At 39.1% G+C, this 20,577-nt stretch overlaps 1 long non-coding RNA gene across 2 annotated transcripts in view; it reads left to right on the forward strand.

Moving 5' to 3' along the window:
* The window catches only part of LOC108444694, a 216,227-nt gene that overhangs the window by 160,418 nt on the left and 35,232 nt on the right, over positions 1-20,577 (forward strand). The window contains exons 4-7 of one of the 2 annotated variants that reach the window (XR_001859329.1): positions 8,592-8,683; positions 8,771-8,947; positions 9,100-9,187; positions 19,808-19,843. This is a non-coding gene — a long non-coding RNA (uncharacterized LOC108444694). The remainder of the gene's footprint in view (positions 1-8,591; positions 8,684-8,770; positions 8,948-9,099; positions 9,188-19,807; positions 19,844-20,577) is intronic. The other variant, XR_001859330.1, reaches the window with a different exon arrangement.

A 20,577-nucleotide genomic window follows, 5' to 3' on the forward strand; every position in this document is an offset into this window, starting at 1 on the left:
TGATAGATGATTAATTTCCTATCTAATTAATGAAAGGTTTACATATCCAGTGAAGAAAAAAGCATGCCTCTTTAATACCCATTGTGGTGTCAGATTCCAGACTAAAAAATACACAACAGAGGCCTACAGTATTCTGATATGTAGAATTCTAGTTATTTAGGGGCAGGGACAGGAAAGAAGAGGTAAATACATAATTTTTTTCAAAATCAGTAATCCCTGTTTAGAAGAACAAAGTAAAGTTTTCTCACACCAGAACTGGCAAAATAGGTGTGAGATGCTATGGCAAAAACCTTTATTTTAATGAGATGGAAGTTCACCATCAGATGCTATGGCAATAATGCCTACAATGATATAAAAAAGGAGAAGAAAATCCACATAAGACGAGCTCTAGTCAACTCAACCCTGCTGGATCTGTCCCAGGTAAAAAGATATATTTATTCATGTTATTTATTTATGGGATGGCAGTCTACAGGGAACCTGAGGATTGCTTCAGTTCTTCCTGGAAGTCTCAAGAGAAATGCTGAGGGGTATCTCCTTCACTTTGTTGCATGAAACATCCTGAGGCTGCCAAGTTCATGCATTTTAGTTTTGCAGCTGGTGGATTTGAAGAAGCTGCATCCCATGCAATATCCATGTACAGGGGTTTTAACAGTAAACTTGACCAGAGGCTGATGAGTTCTTAACTTAGAGTTTTAGCTAAAACAAAAACAGTGCTGAAAAAATAGGTTTTGTTTGCATGTTTTCAGCTGTTCTAAAATTTCTTCACATTTCCACTACCTTTTTGAAAATGGCCTTTTCTTTGTTTTTCCTTTTTCTCTTTCTATCTTATTCAAAGCAAAAGGAATAGAGAAAGAGAAAGGTACAGAAAGTCCCTAAAACATATTATTTTCCAAAAACAAAGCCTATCAGTTAAAGGGCAGAAGAAATCCATACCAAAGAGCTGCAATATTTCATTTTTGTGCTCCTTGCAGACTTTCCATGGGAGGATATATCCATGATTTGCCCAGTTCTTCCAGAAAGTATGAAAGAATAGACATCTTGATGCTATGGCTGCACCATTTAAGGCAACTTTGGTCAAGTCTTGAACATAGGCATCAGGCTTAAAAAGAAGGAAATTGTAGCAAATTACCGACTATGCAAATCATAGAAGATGAAAATCTGTTTCCTTGACAACATGACTGCCCCAGAGGATGCTGGATTTTTTGGTTTGTTTGGTTTTTTTTTTCTGTTTTTTTTGGCGAATGGGTCTGAGAGACGGAAGATTTTAACAAATGAGGCTTGAAAAGGGTCGTGCTGAAATCGCTACAAATATATCTTTTTGCACATGGTATCTCTTCTTTTTGGTGCCTAACTGAGACTGGAATCTGAAATGGAGCACTTCCAACAGTTGAGATTGCATGTTTAAATCTGGTCATGAAAATACATTTTGATGTGTGAGTTACATTTCCTCCTTGCCAACAGCAGCCAGCTCCTAAGCCGAGGCTGCCTGCTGTTAATTAAACCATGTTCCACTGAAAACCTGCAGCACAAATACACCGTGGCAGAGCATGTTCTGTGTGCTGTTCCTCCTCATGTGATAAGCAGTGCATTTCCTCAATGGATGCACATTGCTTACATTTGTAGAGCTATTAAGCCAGGATAATTATGGAACAATCTAGGCAATGTTCAATAGCCCATGCAGATGCCTGACAGGGCATGTTGTCTCTTAATTAGGAATTTGAATGCCTAATGCTTGTATATTAACTGAAATAATTGGATAGATGTTTTACATTTTCTTCACTTTTACTGACAACCAAGCAAGGGACCACAGGAATCAACATATCTTCCTAAACCAGCTCATTTCATTTGCACTTTCTACGTGATCTAATCTGCGGTTTAAGTGGGATTTTTAAGAGAATGGATGCTGGCTACTGTGTAAATATATTGTAAGATGTTCCTCAGTGAGTCCTGCAGTTTTAAACTGGTATCCTGTTGCTTCTCATGCTATGATAACCTGCACAGTGTAATTGCCTGGCTGTATCTTCTTTGTTCCTCAGAAGTCAAGAAAAATTACAATAGCTGTTATCATTCTTTTATTGTTTCCGAGTGCTGCTAATGGGATATATATCATATCAAAGAGAATTCTGATGTCATATGAGCACAGTTGCTACTATTGATGTGAAAATCTACTTCGTTTTCCATAGGTTGATGATGCTTTTGTGGGCCTGGGCTTGTTGGCCTGGGCTCTGCAGCTCTGGCTGCAAAGGATAGGTTTTGCTTGGACATCCCAACCCTTGCTCCCCTTTTCAAATAAACACAGGAAGAGCCTTAATGGGTCTGGCCAAGTTGTGTGGAAGCAGGTAGGACTCGAATTATTGGATCCTGTGGTACCTTCTGTTATCCCATTTCCACAGCTGAGACACCATCCATCTCCTATCTACCCAACAAAAACTGTCAGAAATTCCCCCGAGCTCCATGGCAGTGGAACTGGGCCCCAAATGAGCAACTCCTTTAATCCATGCCTGCTGTGTGTGTGAGGATCACTGTGCTTGCCAGTGTATATGTTGTTTTTATTTAGGATGTCTGATAAATGTGTTTATTCACAACTATTAGTATAAAAGCTCCTTTAAAAGCAACAAATTGCACTCTATTAGTAATGTGCATAATGACCTATTTCCATAAACATTTTTAGTAAGAGAAATTTTAATGTGCAAAACCCTGCAGACATTTTATGGAAATTTGACTGTATTCGGCAGAAGTGCATCACAGTCATATTTTGTTCTTTAAAATTTTGTTTTGAGAGGTGAATTACTTTCATTCTGATATATAGTACAAAAGAAACAATCTGGCACAGGAAAAAGGAAAATGAGTCTTAATGTGTTTCCTTCTTGCTAATGTATATTTGCTTGATTGATGTAAGAATGCTTTTTACAAAATATGTACAGCCCTTGTTGGTTCAGGGGTTTAGGTTTTTTCTGTGTTTTTGTGGGGTTTTTTTTTGGTTTGTTTTTTTTTGTTTTGCTGGCTTATTTAAAAAAGGGTAATGGTGTCTTTAAACAAAAGCTCTTTAAATCCAGTCATAAGGAAAAATAAAAATAAAGGAATGTCTTTATGGTCAAAAGGATAAATATAGCTTCTGAGTCTCTCTGTGTTGTATTGCATCTGGTTCCTATACCTAAACAGAGGTCAAGTGTGAAAAACTGTATTCACAAAATATTTTGATGCAGTTTTAGAGGCATGCCTTAAAAAATTAGCCTGAGGGTGTTAAGCATGTACTAGCTTTATTTTTTTGTTGTTGTTTGAAAAGCATGCAGACAAATCTTCAGTATTCTGTGGAGTCTTAACAGCATTTCTATATGTTACATACTAAATGAAACCTGAACATCAGCAGGGTTGTTCATATTAATTTACTGTAACTTTGGAGCAAATAATGCTTTTTTCTTCCATGCAGAGATTAAAGCTCCTGAACTACCAGCAATTCCAACAAAAGTCAGTAAAAATAACCTAACTCATGTCAGGTGAAAGCTGTCTCATTCGTAGTGCCACCAAATCATTATTATAAAGAAAGCAAGGTTTTATTTTAAATCAAGCTAATCACACAGCCATGCAGAGGAAGAAGAAATGGTAAAAAAAAAAAAAATCCATGGATCTAATAGCAAAGAAGCTGCACAGTATTTTATCTCTGATTTGAAGGCTCTCTAGGCAGCCATTTTTTAAGGAAACCTTGCTCCATGTTGAGGCACTGGCAGAGCTCAGCTTTGAATCCAGTTTTGCCTTTGACACTATGTTAATTTGGACAAACCCCTCAGGTGATATTTTTGAGCTGGAAGATATCAACCTCTAGCATGGTTACCCCATCCCTACTGCATGCAGAGAGCTTGGTTAGCTAATAAAGCTCTCAGCAGATGTACAGAAAATAAAAAAAGACATGATGAAAGATGTCAAGGGCGGGAAAAAGACTAAAACATGAACACCTTTAGAGATATCAATGAGAAAATCAGGTCCCTATTGTTACCACAGGCCTGGGCCCTAGGGTATATCACTGTGTCCTTCAGCCATAGGGGGGAGGAGGAGAGAAGATCCAGCAGGCAGGAATGGTGCAGCAAGATTGATTTATTTAATTATTTTACAAACTCTTTTATAGACTTTTTTCTTCATAATCTAATTGGACAAAGGACCAGCCACCCCTTGGGGTGATTGGCTAAAATCCTAAAACATCCATTGTCAAAATATTTTTCTACTGTACCATAAACAAGACTTTTCAAGGTTGCAGGTGTTTGGTTGTTTACATAACTCTGCTACCTCTTCTGTGAGAGAGAAAAGTCTCTCATGGACTTAGAAAATAGCAAGAAAATCCTTGCTAGCAGCATTTTTGTATCTACACCCTATATTTCTGATTTTTTCTTACAAATGTTGATATACTTTGCAATGTCCATACGTTCTATACCCAAAATTAAGGATATATCCCAGCTGGAAAGAACCTCTAAATTAAAACCTAAATTGTTGAGGAGGTACACAGAGCAGAAAGATAGCCTGGGATCATCATATTGGTCAAGCAGCTTAACTTTGAGCATGTGTCATTGGCTCCTGTCGAAGAGAGGTGGTTAGAAATGTCATTAAGAGCTTGACTGTCCTGGAGTGCTTTGGGAAGAGTGTGGCCAGCAGGTCAAGGAAAGTGATCCTCACCTCTCTACCCAGCTTTATTTAGGCCACATCTGGAGTGCTGGGTTCTATTCTGGTTTCCACAGTTCAAGAAAGACAAGGACCTACTGCAGAGGGTCCAGAAGAGGCCACAAAGATGGTGAGGGGTCTGGAACATCTCACCGGTGAGGTGAGACTCCAGGAACTGGGCCTGAGAAGATTGAGAGAGGATCTCATTAATGCATACAAGTGTCTTAAAAGTGGTGCCAAGATGACGGTGCCAGGCTCTTTTCAGTGGTGCCCAGTGACAGGACAAGGAGCAATAGCCATAAACTAAAAGACAGGAGTTCCACCTCAAGATGAGGAATAACTTTGTCACATTGAGGCAGAGCACTGGAACAGCTGCCCAGGGAGGGTGTGGAGTCCCCCTCTCTGGAGACATTCCAAACCCACCTGGAGGTGTTCCTGTGTCACCTACTCTGGGTAACCCTGCCTTGGCACGGGGGTTGGACGGGATGATCTCCAGAGGGCCCTTCCAACCTTTTTCTGTGAATATACTACTGAATATGGGGCTGGAGCCTTCTGAGGAGGGTCAGCTGGAGCACGTCAGTGTTGCAGAGCTAGTAAGATGGTTTTTGGGGTTTTTTTCAAAGCACTGAGCAGCTCTTGGTAGCTCCCCCACATGCAATGAGAACTGAGCACACAGATGTGCCAAGGCCCTTGCACAGCCCTTGTCTTCACTCACTGAAGTAAAGGGTCAGCTGTAATTAATATCGGTGGGATCAGGCTTGTGCTACATAAAGCTTCCAGAAGAACCATCCTTCCTTCTCCCAGTCATTTTATATGATCTTTCCTGCCATTACCACTGCTGAATGTTCATGTAATAGACAGTTGTAAAATCTTATATGAGAATGAATGAAATTTTAAGTGTTGAATTAGTCAAATGAATTAATGACCATGATTTAGTGTATTTTTGCTGTAGGAACTGTAAAGAATCAGTCAAGATTTTCTCCTGTGAGGGCTGTATTGTATTGATTTCTTTCTTAAATGACCAAGCAATTAGCATAGCAGAAACCTAGGTGCTCAGCACCTTCTCCATTAAACAGAACAAATGTCAAGTCCTATTAATATAGTCAGCTGTTCCATAGTGGTTGATCAGGTGCTATCTATCATTATACATTTATTATCTTGTTGAAATAGTGCTATGAGGTTTTGCTGACAATAACTTTGGATGATGCACTCTGTTTCATTTTAATCCTTCTTTGTTGTTCAGGCACAAACAATTTCATCATGTCCAGGCTGTTTAACTATTAATTGTGATAGTCCAGATTTTCAGCAGTTCATGCTGGTACAGTAAGTCTTCTTTCTCCATCTTCTCTCCCAAGTGGGGAAAAAAAAAAAATCTGTGTTTTTAATAATAATAAAAAGGCATAATCACTTAATGCAGAAATGTCCACTGCACCCGAACAGCAAATCCAGCTTAAGTGGAAATTTACACAAAGAATTATTTATAGGAATCAATCATAATTACATTTAATGCATGCTGCAGCTGTTTATAATTGTGTTTTTCCCAAGGTTATTCTCCTCCTACTGTCCACCCACACACACGAAATTTGTTTCTGTGGAAATGCTTAGGAAGCATTATAATTTTCCTGTAACTTGTTACAATGGCAGCTGACTGTTGTGAGGCACACTGGATCCTGATTAGTGAGTGCAACAGAAAAAGGAAGGAAAAATGTTTTCTCAACCAGTAAAAGTCTTGAGAAGCTGGTTGGTAATAACTGTTAGGACAAACATTTCCCATGTTATTCTGTTTGCTATTTATTATGACAAGCAAATCTGACTGCTAAATTTGAAAGTTCATTTTTTTGGTAAGTATGAATTCAAGATAGTGTGGGCAAACAGAAAAGACAGGCATAAAACAATATATCAGGGAACTTCTCACACTCAATTAGAAATTTCTTCCACCTAAAATTCACTGCTATAGACCTGATTGTAAAATGCATTTTTTTTTTCAACTACTGACTTTTCACAGTGAAAGAATGAGATTTAATTTGGATTATTTGATTTAAAAAACTGAAGATTTTATATGAAGGAAAATACATGGGATACACATTTTTTGTTGTGTTGAAGGCCTACATGCCAGAGCAGAAATTCTAGAAGGGAAAACATTGGGTAGTCACTTGATGTATGGTTACCTACGGAGGACTCTGCACTGCTTTTTCATGCATAGTATGAGGAAGGTAAGCACGTAAATTTAAAAGAGTCATTCTTTCTGGTGTCTATTGTTCTGGTCCCTCTATCAGTATGGTTTAAATTTTAAATTTCATGGCATGTCGATAGATTTCCTATAATGGTGATAAGTTCTAAGGTAGTTTAGTGGAAAGTGGGATCTGTGTTATCCTATTTTCTTGATCTCTCCCAAGTACACTCTGTGTCTGTGGTGCTCATGCGAGGTTTAGACCATCTCAGTCAGCCCAAAAACTGCTGAGGAAAAGATCTGAAATGTAAAATCCTCTGGACTTGGTATTTATCCTGTTGCCTGAGGGGCTTGGATTGACTTTATTTTAGCTCATCTTTGCAAAATATCCCTTTGACATGTAAATATTTGATTTTAAGTGTTCACTGAGGCACCTGAGTTCAGAAGTGATGTATGTGTCCATTATGAACATTTTTGAGTCATTTGATGGAGAATTCCTGTAGTAGTTGCAGTGATATTGTGATCTTGGATACGTAAATGAGAACAACATTTCTGAGGGTGGAAATAGTACATAATTAGGTATGATTTTAGTTTCTCAATTCTGCCTTAACCTCTGAAGCATGATTGAAGGAATCTGTAGTAAAAGGCCTGATGTATATATACAATACCAGATTATTAAAATTATGGTTAGACTGTGGAAAATCTTGAGTCAAAAGCTTGGTAATTTAGGATGGTGTCCTTCTCCAGACACAATTCACAGAGAAGTGACCAAGATTTGCCCCTTAATCTTCAGGAAAACATTGCCTGGGGTGCTGAAGGAATCAGAAGTGTTGGTATTGCTTTGGTGAAGATGTTCACGGGACTGAGGCCTCTGAAGAGGCTCATCAGTGAGAGAGGCATGGCAGGGAGGGAGATGGGGGTGCCAAAACCCACCCCAGCCTCTGAGATTGAGAAAGTTGAGCTTCTGGTGTATCAGTGCCAGAGCTGCCTCACTTTACAGCACAGCTTTTTCAGACAACCCAGAATCCCAGCTCTCAGGTCACTTTGTGGGGAGCCTTGAAAATCCCTCCACTTCTGCAGTGTCCTGGGGCATAAAAACAGGTTCAAGCCCATTCCAAATCAATGCACTCACTTGCTATTTGTGCTTTTATTTCTCCCCACATACCTTGTAGCATAGAATTTAACTGTAGCTGAGATATAGCATAAGTAAATAACCAATGGGGACCAATAATAATTGCAATAAACCTATAACTTTGATGCTCCAGTATTTAACATTCTGGATCAAACTCTGCCCAGCCTTACACTCTGGAGAACCCCCCTGAGGGCAGTAGGATTTCATGGGGTATAAATCAGGGCAGAATGAGGTGATTTCAGAGTAGGTGAAATTGCTGATGTAACTTCCCCATCTTAAAGAGACTTCAGCCAAAAGTAGGGTAGTGATGGCAACAGGGAAGAAGGTCACAGTAAGACATTTAAACATGAACTAGAAAAATAGTTTGTTGTTCTATGGATACTGCTTTTTGTAATTATTAGACTGGTTTGGCAAGAAAAAAAAAGTTATAACAGTTGCTGTATAAAACATATGTTCCAAAAGAGGTGCTTGAATTTTTCTCTTGCTGGTGGTGATCCATCCAAATGAAAACAAAAATAGTCTGTCCAGGGTATGCTGTATGAGGCATTATTTCTTAGCATCTTAGACTGACCAATCTCAGAGCATTGTAGCAATTTAGCACTAGCTCCAGAAAAACTAACCATATTTTTACTCTAACAGACAAGAAGCCCTGAAAATCTACAGATGAAGTGAACATTAGAGTTTGAAATGGGGATGTAGTTCCACGGAATAACAGCTTCTTCTGCAGAGAAGTAAATTGAAATATCATTTATTCCAAGAGAATTTTCAAGACTCAGCATATATTAAAAAACCCCCAACCAAACTTCTTTGTTTTTCAGATGACCTTCTCCTTAAAAGAAAACCACCACCAATAAAAATAGTAAATAGAAAATAAATTTGGTAGAAAATATTTAACTGAAAACTAAAAGAACAGACTTCTTTGGCCTCTAGCAGAGTTGGAGCAATGGAGAAACTTGCCCCCAGAAGATGCCATTTCTAGAAGACCTACAATGAAAGTAATCCATTATATTTTCTATGGCTTGTTAGTATAAAATTGCATGTTTCAAACAAACCCATGGCCTGTCATTTGTCTTGTGTGTGACACTCCACAACTGCTCTTATTCAATGTTCTCAATATTAGCACTCAACTTCTTTATTTTCTCTTCAGGTAAGGTTTCCTGCACACTGCAGCAGAATTGGACCTGTGAGCTGAGCCATGGACCTCTTCTGTCACCAGTGCTAAGAAAGTGCCTTTGGTATGTACCTGGTGGCTTGGGGAGAACAGCTGCACTGTGGGAGCAAGGGAGAACGCCAGGGGAGATGGGGATTGTGCACCCCAAATCCCTAATGCCCTACACTCCCTATCACCCCTCACATTTCTACAAGAGAGGTTTAACACCAACACAGACGAGGAGACTGCTGAAGCAATTTTTATATTAATTTAAAAAGTGACACAATGTACAGGGTACTGAAATCAAATAATGCTTATGAGCCAGATACTAAGCACAGCAGTTATGGTGAGTAAGAAGGTGCCACAGAGGCTTAAAATGGTTAGTAGAGCAAATAAACCTCTCCAAAAGAAAGCTCTGAATGTCAGAAGAATTGATTTTCGATGTAACTATCCATATGCTGAGAATCCCCAAAGGGGCATTTTCAGCTGGGGTTGAAAAGTGACTATTTTAGTGCAACAATGTATTCCTAAGCATTAAAAGGAAAAGTCCTTTATTCATGTAAAATGGCACAAAATCTCCGAAAGTCAGGCTCCAGACACTGATTTTAGGACTGGCTGCCAGATAGGCTATAAGCCAGTGACAAACAACTATATTTAAATGATCTCTTTGTCATGTTTAAAGGTGCATTACTGTGGCTTTCTGGTGCCCACAGACACACAGCCGAGCAGTGCAGTGAGCGTGCAAACCTAAACGCTGCCACTTTTGCTCTGCCTTGAACTGCAGTCTTCGAAACAGAAAAAAATGGAGTCTTGAACTGCAGAGAAATGAAGGGCCACCAATCCTACTGTGTCCTGAAAAATGAATCTGCATTCCCAGCCCTGTTCTAGCATCACGAAGAAAATGAGGAAGGTCTCACGTATCGCGCAGAGTTGGGCTGAGTTATTCTCCCCTCTCCTTCCCACTGCCACTTCAGTGCACGGCTCTGATGGGTAATACCTGGAGATCTGGGCAGGCAAATAATCCCAGCAGTTTGCAGGAATGGCAGTGCTTTGCCCCTCAGTGGCTCTTCATGGTCACACCGTGTGTGTGTGTGCATTGTTATACAAAGCAGGGATGTTCTCTGGGCTAAGTAGATTTAAATTGTGTCTTTTGTTTTATAGAAACCTTGCTCAGCTCATTTTCAGGGAAGCTAGAGGAAATTAATAGTGACAGTGTTTCATATGACTGTATTAACACATGGGCCTTTCACACTGCCCTTTAGTTTTCAGGCCAGCATAGTGGGAACAACACAAGACCAAAAGCTTGCAGCTTGATGCCTTTCTTAGATCCCCTTCACCTTTACCAAAAGCTGCTCTGCCTGGCTGCTGTCTCTTCCCAAGCTGAGAGCAGTGTTTCTCTTGCAGGAATATATTTCTCTCCAGGGACATTTTCCCTTTATAGATGTCTTTAGACCCTGGGCTCAAATCAGACCTAGTCTGTAATTTAAATGCCTATTTCTGCCAGGTGCACAAAGTCACTTGTAACAATTAAAAAAATGGTATCTCAAGATTTTCAAAGATATAGCCATTGCAACTATTTAGCACAGACAGGCAAGGCAGCTATAGATTAATTAACTCATGTACCATTAGCTGTTCCACACAGAGTAATCAACATGAGGTAAATTACACAGGCTCTTAAGCAGGTTTTACAACCCACACTGAAATTCCTGCTCTTGAGTATGGTATGAAAACCAGGTGGAAATTGCCATGCCTCAGTAAAAGTTTGGAAGAACAAGAACTGACATATGTAAAGTGTTCACTGTGGCCTTTCCTTTAGTTTCCCTGAGGAAATTTGCCTTCACAGGCTAGCCTCTGGGAAAAAAATGAAATAAATTAAAAAAAATTAGCCTGTGCCATGTGTACATGATTCTCCTTGAAAAAATATAAACAATACACCAATGATGAGTATATATTCAAAGGTTAAGAATGAAAACAACATTTTGTGGACTAAAAAAAAGAAATCAAGCTGCAAATGAGATTTTTCTTCAGATGTGTAAACTGAGTCAGAGGTATAGCTAAGCTCTTCATATAGCTAAAATCTTCCGATAGTCCTACAGGCTCTGGGCCCTGAAGATCAAAAAACTGATTTATATCATTCCGACAGACTCTGGCTCCATCAACTTCAAGTTAAGGGTCTAACCTCCCAAATACATTCACCATATGCATTGTCCCTGCATGAAAGGAAAAGTCAGTTGTCTCGAATCATTATTCACAAAAAATTGACATGTTGAGCTAGGAGCTCCTTATTGTGAAGAATTAAAAAGTTCAGGACAAGATCATGATAAATTCCACTTTTCTCTCAGGTACCTTCCTTGACAATACTCAGTACTCTGGTTACCTAGGCCCTTTCCTCCAGACCAACCACTTGTATCTTCAAAAAATATGGTGGATAAGAAGGAGCCACATTTTACACAGATTTTTAGGAGTACATATTCCAGCCATGGAATATATAGATCCATGTCTCCTCCTCTTCTGAAGATTTCAAGTATACATCTATGTCTGGTAGACCTACTTAACCACTGGAATATAGGCAGGTTAAGAGAGAAAGGGGAGGAAAAAGATAGAATGAAAATGGTGGATTTTGATACCCGAGTCCTGCTCTGCCTGTGTTGTTTCAGCTTCTAGGCACAGACACTAACGACCAGATTTTTAGGATGTGCTGAGGTGGACATAAAAGCACTCACACACCTGCCTTCCAGATGTGAATCTGGCTCACAAATTCACAGTGGTTTTCAGGTCTGAAAGCAGGATAAATGCTTGTCTTTCTATCAAAACTGCTGTAAGTAAGGCCAGGAAGACTCAATCCAGAACTCCTTTGCAAATGTCCAGCTCAGAGAAAAACATATCACATGCCTGTTGTGTTGGTAAATACCAAATCTCTGTAGTAATTCTGGCATGTTGTTGGTCAGCAGCCAAGGTTGCTAGTACCCATTTTTGAAAATTATTGGCTCCTTTGTGTGACACAGACTGCTTTCTCCTCAGGCATGTACATGCACAAGCACACACGGGCTCTAAATTTTGTGCTTGTGTGTTGGTGACTCTCTGAGTTTTTAAGCTTATTTTTCCTGAGCAGTGAAAGCTGTGCCAGAAAGTCTCTCACTCTCAGCAAATCCAAGACCAGAGCTGGAAGCCATGAGAATTAGCTGCAGGTGCTTAGGGTTTAGAAACTGCTGAAGGGACGAAAGACCAAGGTGTTGGCTCCAGGTTAGTTCTTATGATCAACTATTCTTTTTATCTTCCCATAAGACCACCTCACTCTTTTGTTGGCAAGGGGGAGGGAGAATGGGAGCAGGGGGGTAAAAGAAGATCTAGACTGTTTGATTTCAAATGGGAGGTGAAATTCCTCAGAAGATGAGCCTGTAGTGATCAGGAAAAGCAGATTAAGAGAAGCAGATGTGGGGAAGAGGGAAGACAGGGAGGGGGGTGGATTTATTCATGCAATTTAAGATATTAGCAGCAAATTGGGAGGGTGTTTTGTTCTGCATTTAGTCTTATACAAATTCTGCCCCCCTTTTCAGCACGTTTTCCCTTTGTTTATCTCCTGAGAGATGCCCACATGTGTACAATACAAAGAACCGAGTCATAAAAGCGCAGGCCTGTCAGCCTCCCTGAGGACCAATTAATGGTGTTCCAAATCTTGTGGGCAGGCAGATGAAAAGGATACAGATAGGGAAGGGGAGGTAGATGAATACTCAAAGAGAGCAAGGCAGGTTTTTCAGATGTTGGTAGGAACTTCTTTAGGTATTCTTAGCTAACTTATTTGGGGTTTGGGCTTCTCTCCTGATTCTGCAGTCCCTTGGTCATAGCTGCAAAAGAGGGAAAAGCTGCACTTCAAAATATAGATTAGGCTTTTATCCAAACCAATAATGACACAATGCCAGTGTGGGAGAGGGGGCAAAAAGAGGCTATTTAGAATTTTTCTAACCCTCCTTTTGTATATTGCCGGTTTTATTGGTAGGTACTTGGGTTTATATTATCATTTGTATCTCCGAGCTGCGTATTGCTCTGAATGCAGCAGGCTTTGTAGCGCAACCTTTCCTCCTATCTCACCCCCTGTGTGTCCACAGGCTTTGAACAGCGAGCTAGTGGCACTTTGAAATCAGGAGTTGAAAGTGTTTGACATGGAAAGGGGAGCATGAAAGTCTTGCTCTTTGAACCTTTTCTTTTCAAAGTCCCACAGAAAGTAGAGACAGGACAATAATGGACAGGCTGGGAGCTCTCAGGGTGAAGTGGGGATATGTGGTAATGAGGTTTTAAGTGTTTCAGCAGTCATTCCACCCCACAGTTTCCTCCCCTATGTACTCCCAGTGAATTAAATTTGCTGCAAGTTATCACAAAAATCTTCAGCTAGATGTATATTCTGTCCTTGCTTAATTCATTCCATGATTAAGTCCTGGAAACAGAATTGAGCTGATGAAAACAGGAAAAAATGGTCAAAATTATCATTAAGTTGCTGACTATGAAGGAAGATCAATTTTTTTGTTTGTTTTGCTTTATAATTAAACTAAGCCAGATGTACAGTAAGTGCAAGTTGCATGAGAAATGCAGCCAGCTGTTGCATCGAATATCAGGCTCAGGCCTCTCTGTGCTCATGTGCAAACTCCCATCTCTCACCTGTTGGGGTCAAGAGGGTGAATTAATAACCTTGGCAGCTGCTAAGATTTGCTTCAGTTATTTTACCTGCACATGAGATCAGTTAATGGGGAAAAAAATGAAAGAAACTTGGAGGTCCTGAAATGAAACATCTCATTTAAGAGCTTCATTATGTTTAAGAAGAGAAGAAGTAGAAGGGTAGGTTATTATTCGGTGTGGTTCAGGAGCTGATCTTTCACTCTTTGGAGAAAGGTTAAAAAAACTCAAGCTCAGAAAGCTCTTTATAATGCATCTTCTCAATTGTGTAATCCTCTACCTGGGAAGAAAAAAAAATCCTTTCTGAGTGATGTAGCAATCATTTTACACACTCAAGCATGAAATTTCATCACCATTACCTTAGCTTGGATGACTGTACAGATGTTGTTTGGCCATAAAATGTATTCAGTCCTTTTTTAAATCTAACTGCAGTATCTGACTCGATGACCTCCTGCAGCAGTTGGTTCTGTGGGTTTGGACTACGTTTTGGTGAGGAAAATTAATTTGTATTGATTATAAAATCAGCCAAGGTAGGAGAGGAAGAGCTAACTAAAAACTCATTGTCAAATTGCCCCAGATTTTCCTTATCAGTCTATTTTGTCTGACCTCTCCAGTTTCTCGTGTCATAGTTCTGGCCAGCACAGCCCATTTTTGGAGCTAGATGCAAAGAAGGTAAAAGTGGCTGAAGTTGGAATCATCCAGCCCAAAGTCACTTTTTTAAAAAGAATGACCCTGAATTTGAATTATTTCAGATGGACTGTTCTTCTTTCCCATGTGGAGCAGGCATAATGCAGATATTAATCTGACCTGATTGTGACAGGAATTTTCAGTGAATCCCAGTAAAGCTGGTGCCACTACACTGCTGTGAGCATTGTGCACACAGCTCCAGCTTTCTTGCAGAACCCCACTAACGCCCACAGGCACCCCTCTGCTGAGGGTCGCTGCTTGTGGCAGGATTAGTGCCTGAGAGGCTGATAAATAATCAGATCTCCTTGGGAGGTGCCCTTTTGGAGGCCTCCTCTGGAAACATTTCTGTTTCAAGAATTAGAAGCAGAAAATAGATTCTTTCCCTTTTCTAGATGTGTAGTTTTAGCCCTTCTCTTTGTACAGTGAGGTTTGAGGCAGTGAGGGAAAAAAGACTGTCAGGGAGAAAGGTTCCCTCATTTCTGTGGCTCAAGGATGTCTTTGGGGTCTCAAGGGTACAAAACCCTTCAGGCTTTTCAAAAAGCTGGTTGCAATTTTTTGGTGACAGATCCTGTGGCTTTCTGCACATCCAGAGGTACTGTGATGGTGTGCTGTGATCGTGCACTGTGCTCAGGAAGCACAAGAAGGTGGGAGATGGAGTGGGGCAAGAGAACCAGCACAGGTCCCTCTGCAGCCCAGATCATTTTGTTTCACCTGCCCACCCGACTTCCTCCAGCCCTCAATCAAGCTTAGTAGTGACTGTCTACATTATAAACGTAGATATATTGACTAACTGATATATTGTCTAATTAATTTATATATTGACTAATTAATTGCTGCCTCTACAAGGGTATGTCTACACACAGGTATCCAAATCACATAGTAACCACTTCATCCGAGCCAGGGTACTCGTGACATGCCTGACCTCATGGGTCACAGTTTGCTGTTCTTCCTAATCCTGTAGTTCTGAAATACTAGTTATGGTCAAGGACTGGTGTTTATTTCCTTAGAGTTCAGGGCCACAACAACTATACATTATAACTCTAAGTAATGGTATTATCTTAAAAAATGGGATAGTTCAATACCTATATTTTACTTCAAAAAAGGTATTGTCAATGTTTTTGTTTTTCTCAAATGGGTTTATTTGAGCTGTTCCAAAGAAGAACTCTGCTCAGCTTAACCACTCCAAACCAGCATCTAGTTCGAAAGTGGAATCTGAACAGGCTTCTCTGGAGCATTCAGAGCTGTGTCCCACAGGTAAATTTTCATACAACCCTAGCATTGAACTTGTTCCTTTCAGACCACATTTCAGAGCCTGACCTCACTGTCAGGGTGCTCTTTTGAAGACCCAGAAGATTATCTTTTTCCTTCTTTACTTGAAACTGTAGTTATAACCTCATATCCCATTTAATTTGTTCTTCCCCATTCTCCACACAAGATTAGGAACACTTGTAGAGTCTTAACATATATCCTCTCTCAATTATATCATAGCTGAGCCACACATAGATAGCTCTTTTTATCTTCCCTCATATGTAAATTCCTCTGGTCCCCTGACCATTTTTGTTTCTCTTCTCTGAACTCTCTCTAATTTGTCAATATGTTTTTGGTAATTAAAATTCCTGCGACTAAATGCAATGTTCCATATGCCTTCATGCCAGATCCCTACAGATTTTCGGGAGAGGTCAGTGCTCACAGCTGGGGCCAAATTTCCAAAAGCACTTTGAGTGTTGAGAGCTTTTGAAACTATGGCTATAAAATATCATTATGGGAACTTCTGGTTAAGGAATGTTTGGAAGCCTTTTCTGCCATGTCTAAATGAAGCTGGGACTCTGTTAAAAATGTGGTGCTGTTAAAAATCTTGAGCAAATGAATATCTGCCTCCAATACCTTTAAGAAATCTGTCCTGTAGATGGGAAACTGTTGGTCCTTCTCAGTATCTTCTATTTCACAGTAATAAGATCAGGGGCATGTTAGGCTATAAACCTCCATGTAACTTTAAGTAAGCAAAGTGAAGTTTTAAAATCTACCTGAACAGTTAATTTGTAAAGCATTACAAATTACTTTAAAAGGAATTAATAGTCATGGAAAAATGGCACCCAAAGATGCTTACAGGTAAGGTGGATATCTGGACAAGCTTGCAAGGGTTTTTACACTTCACAAACAGTGCAGACATTGAGCAAAACTGAGTAAATAAATCAGGCTGAAGAGTAGGTTCAAGGTTTTTTTTTCCTATGAACAGTCATAATTTTTATAAATCTGTGTATTTAGATATTTTCTCAGTAGGAAAAAGCAAAACTATCTCTATTCTGTTGAATATTCATGGATTAACCAACACTGTCTGGCAGTAAGTTTTAGAGCTTCCTACAGACGAGTTCAGTTCTTAACTAGGTTCTTTGGGATCAGTTAGGATTTTATATTTTCTGTTTGGGAAAAGAAAGAAAAATGATTCAAATACCTTTTTCTAATTCTGCAGAGCACCCATATCTTTGACAGAACAGTTTGGATCACAAGTTTTTTAAAATCGTATGTCTAGGAGCCAACAGTGATTGATGTACGGTTTGGAACATGGTGCTTCAATGATACTGTTCACAGAAAAATACTTGTTTTCCTTCACAGTTACCTCTACAAAGCTTCATACTGGACAGTACTGAGAGGAAGGGAGGGAGAATTTTTTATTTTTGTTCAGGGAGAGGGCTTAAAATTGCAAAAGAGCTGCAGTTGGAAAATAAATTACAGAGCTTAAATAATCTGGATTCATTTCTTTGCTGCAGTAAACATATTCACTAGACAGTTAAAAAAATTGTTTATGATGTGCCTAATAGAGCCATTCTAGTTTATCAGTTAAATATGTATTCATAATTTTTTAAAAGGAATATTATTTACCCAGAAGACCAGAACAGTTTCTAAAAGAGATTTTCCAGTCCATAATGTAAATATGTATTTAGGACAAGTGCTGTGTGTACAGTATTAAAAAAAAAAATCCTCTGAATATCTCTTTGAAAAGTTATTACACATGTCCACTGCTGCAGCAAAGTTTTAAATATTCATATCTCAGCTGTTTTCTTTTTCAGATTTCTCAATTTGGCTTGAATATATTGTGGGTGAATTGCTCTGCAAGAGCTTCGTTTGTTGAACATTAACAGGCTTGTGTCCTAAAGGACTACTCACATGTGTCAAGCTACATATGTGCTTAAATCTCTACCAGATCAGGGACTTCATTTTGTGAGGTTAACTTAAATATCACATTTATGTGTAAAGGATGGTCTTACATGCTCGCAAATCAGTTGGGATGGCTCATCTACCTCTTGCCTCACTCTCCCCCCCATTTTCCCTTTGGCAAATTATCTGCACACAACATGCCTCCACTATTTAAGACTCTTCGATCTTCACTGGAGAGCCCTCACTGCTCTGCAAATCATCTTCAGAGAAAGCCCTTCAGAAGTTGTTGCCCAAGTCCATAATGCACAATTCTGGAAGGTGGCAGAGGTGGCTGTGAAGGGAGGGCGTGTCCCCGCTGTGGTGAGATGTTGAGCGTGTGTTGCCCTTTCTCTGTGACACCAACCAAAGCCAGGTGATAGGGGCAACGCTTGGAAGAGAGAAAGAGGGCAAGTCACCATAAATTCTCTTTGTGGTTGGCCTGGGCACCAGAGAACTGTCTGTGGAGACCTGTCACACCCAGTTGGAGGTGAAAGTTGGTCAGGGGGATCCCTCTCACTTGAAGAACATGTTGAGGGTTTGGAAAATTTTGGAAAATGTTGGGGTTTTTTTAACCACAATTAAAAAGGACAAAATTCTTACAAGAAACACAAGACTATGTATAGGCTTTTGGAAATTAAAAAGAATAACATTTTTTAAAAAAGGAATGAAAGCCCAGCTTGGTTTTCCTCACCATGTACCTTGCATAAACTTGCTGGAAATTCAGTTTGTCATTAATAAAGCTGTATGGGATAAAAGTGGGTTTATTGCTGTATTACTTAGCGTTAATATTTTTGTTTGATCGGTGTACAACTGTAGCAAACCTGAGTTGGGGTATGTTATAGCAATTTGGCAGTCTGGAAATGGTTATGCAATATGACAGATTAAACAGACAGTCATCACTACTACTAAGGATTATTTTCTCCAGTAACCCAATTTGGCAGTCTGGAAATGGTTATGCAATGTGACAGATTAAACAGACAATCACTACTACTAAGGATTATTTTCTCCAGTAACCACTCTAACACAGGCTTGAATACATATTAGACATGACTCCTTTCTTAAATATCCATCTGTGCAGGATGTTATTCCTTTTTAATTTCATTAATTGAAATTTTAAACTTTATACCGTTTTCAATTGATTTGCGTTTTCCTAAGTACTACAGAGATTTAGGAATCAAAAGTTAATTTTTCTTTTCATCTCCATGATGAAGTGGTTTGGGTTTATTTTTTTCTTTCAGTAACATTGTAAAAATTTGTGTCTTCAGGTCATGGAAGCAAAGTTTTCATTGACTTCACCAGAATTTTTGGCTGTTTCAACTATGTTAAGGTTTTAACCGAACCCAACAAGCACAAAATCATCACAATTTGGTAAATTTAAATTTATAACATCATGGCAGATACAAGGAGAAAGTACGGTGTGCCTAAGCAAACATTTCTCATGTTTTTATTATTTCACTTTAAAGTCTGTTAAATTCTCAGTAGAGGAGGGTGGGCTTTTTATATGAAAACTGACAGCTGTCTTGAATTTCAAAAATGCAAATATAGATCCAAATTTTGAAATAGTCTGAAGTTCTTCCAATAAAGTAAAAGCAGTAAAAACTGCATGTGCTTATTGCAAAACAATCAGCCTGAACCTTTTTCAAAACTGAATATATTTGCATGCAGAATTCCCATCTTTTCCAAAACCGTTGTTGTGGAATCAGCCATGATATTTTTTGTCAACATTTTTATTGAAATAGATGCTGAGGTTTATACTGAAAATAAAGTTTTAATTACACAAAAGAAAAAAAAAAAAGAAGATAAGCAAGAATTTTATCTAAAATTCTAGTTAAAACCCCCTGAAAATCATCTTAAACTTTATGCAAAGATCAGCATCTTCTTCAAAATTGCTTTTTCATTTTTGAGATCCATTTCAGAATGAATTTTTCCTTGTTTTCTGTGTGGTTTTCTATCTGACTTCCCTCTGTATTTGATTGACCAGGGTTGCAATAAAGAGCAACAGAAAATCCTCCATTATGTCAAGGCTTGTTTAGTTATTTTATTGTTTTAACTGTTATGATCTCTTTGGGTAAGAAATTCTCTTCTCTGAATTTCATTTGAAGATTGGGAAACTGATTAGGATATTATCTCCACTGACCTTTCTTTCCTTTTTGAGGAATGCATGGCCAGCAGCACCATCTGGACTTGCTCTGTGAGTGTCTGTGCATGTTGTTCATTCTGACTTACCTCACATTCTGTTCTGCTCTATGCAGATCAGAGGCAACAATCTTCTCTCAGTGGATAAATGCAGTATTTTTTCAAAGGCAAATATGTATATAAGGCAGAGGCTCTGTGCTGCAGGTTTAAGGCCTTCCAGTACAGGCTTGTAAAGGCTTTTTTAAAGATAATATGATCACTGTGCCCAAACCTCGCTCTTATTTAGAAATGTTCCATTCATATACCTGAAGACTTGCTTTGAAGCCACTTTCTATACATTGCACGGAACTTTGTTTTGATGATTATCTTAACCATTAAATTTTAACCTGGGGATTACTAATAATGCTGTTAACACCTTAATATCTTGATGTTTCTATGGCCCTTTAAAACTTGATTAATGCCCTTATGTTTGATATTTCAAATCTCTTCCTCTCCTGTGGCTCTTGTCACGAATTGGATGTGGTGTTCTCCACTTTTCCCAAAGGGAGAATCTGCTTAGTTATTCCTAGGAGGTTGTTGAGCCTGCTTAAACACAAACATATTGCCCTATTTAATCAGTTTCTTGATCTTGTATTTCTTGTTATCTATTTGTTTTCTACTTTAGTAGTTATTGCAAGTAGCCCGAGGAAATATTAAACTGGTAAAGCTCTTCTGCTTCTAGGTCATCGGTTTTCATCTGTATAAAGTTGATCAGCACCAGACAGTAAATCCATACAGAGAAAAGGTGAT

This window comes from Corvus brachyrhynchos, unplaced genomic scaffold (assembly GCF_000691975.1).
Source record: "Corvus brachyrhynchos isolate BGI_N302 unplaced genomic scaffold, ASM69197v1 scaffold191, whole genome shotgun sequence".
In the NCBI taxonomy this organism is placed as follows: Eukaryota; Metazoa; Chordata; class Aves; order Passeriformes; family Corvidae; genus Corvus; species Corvus brachyrhynchos.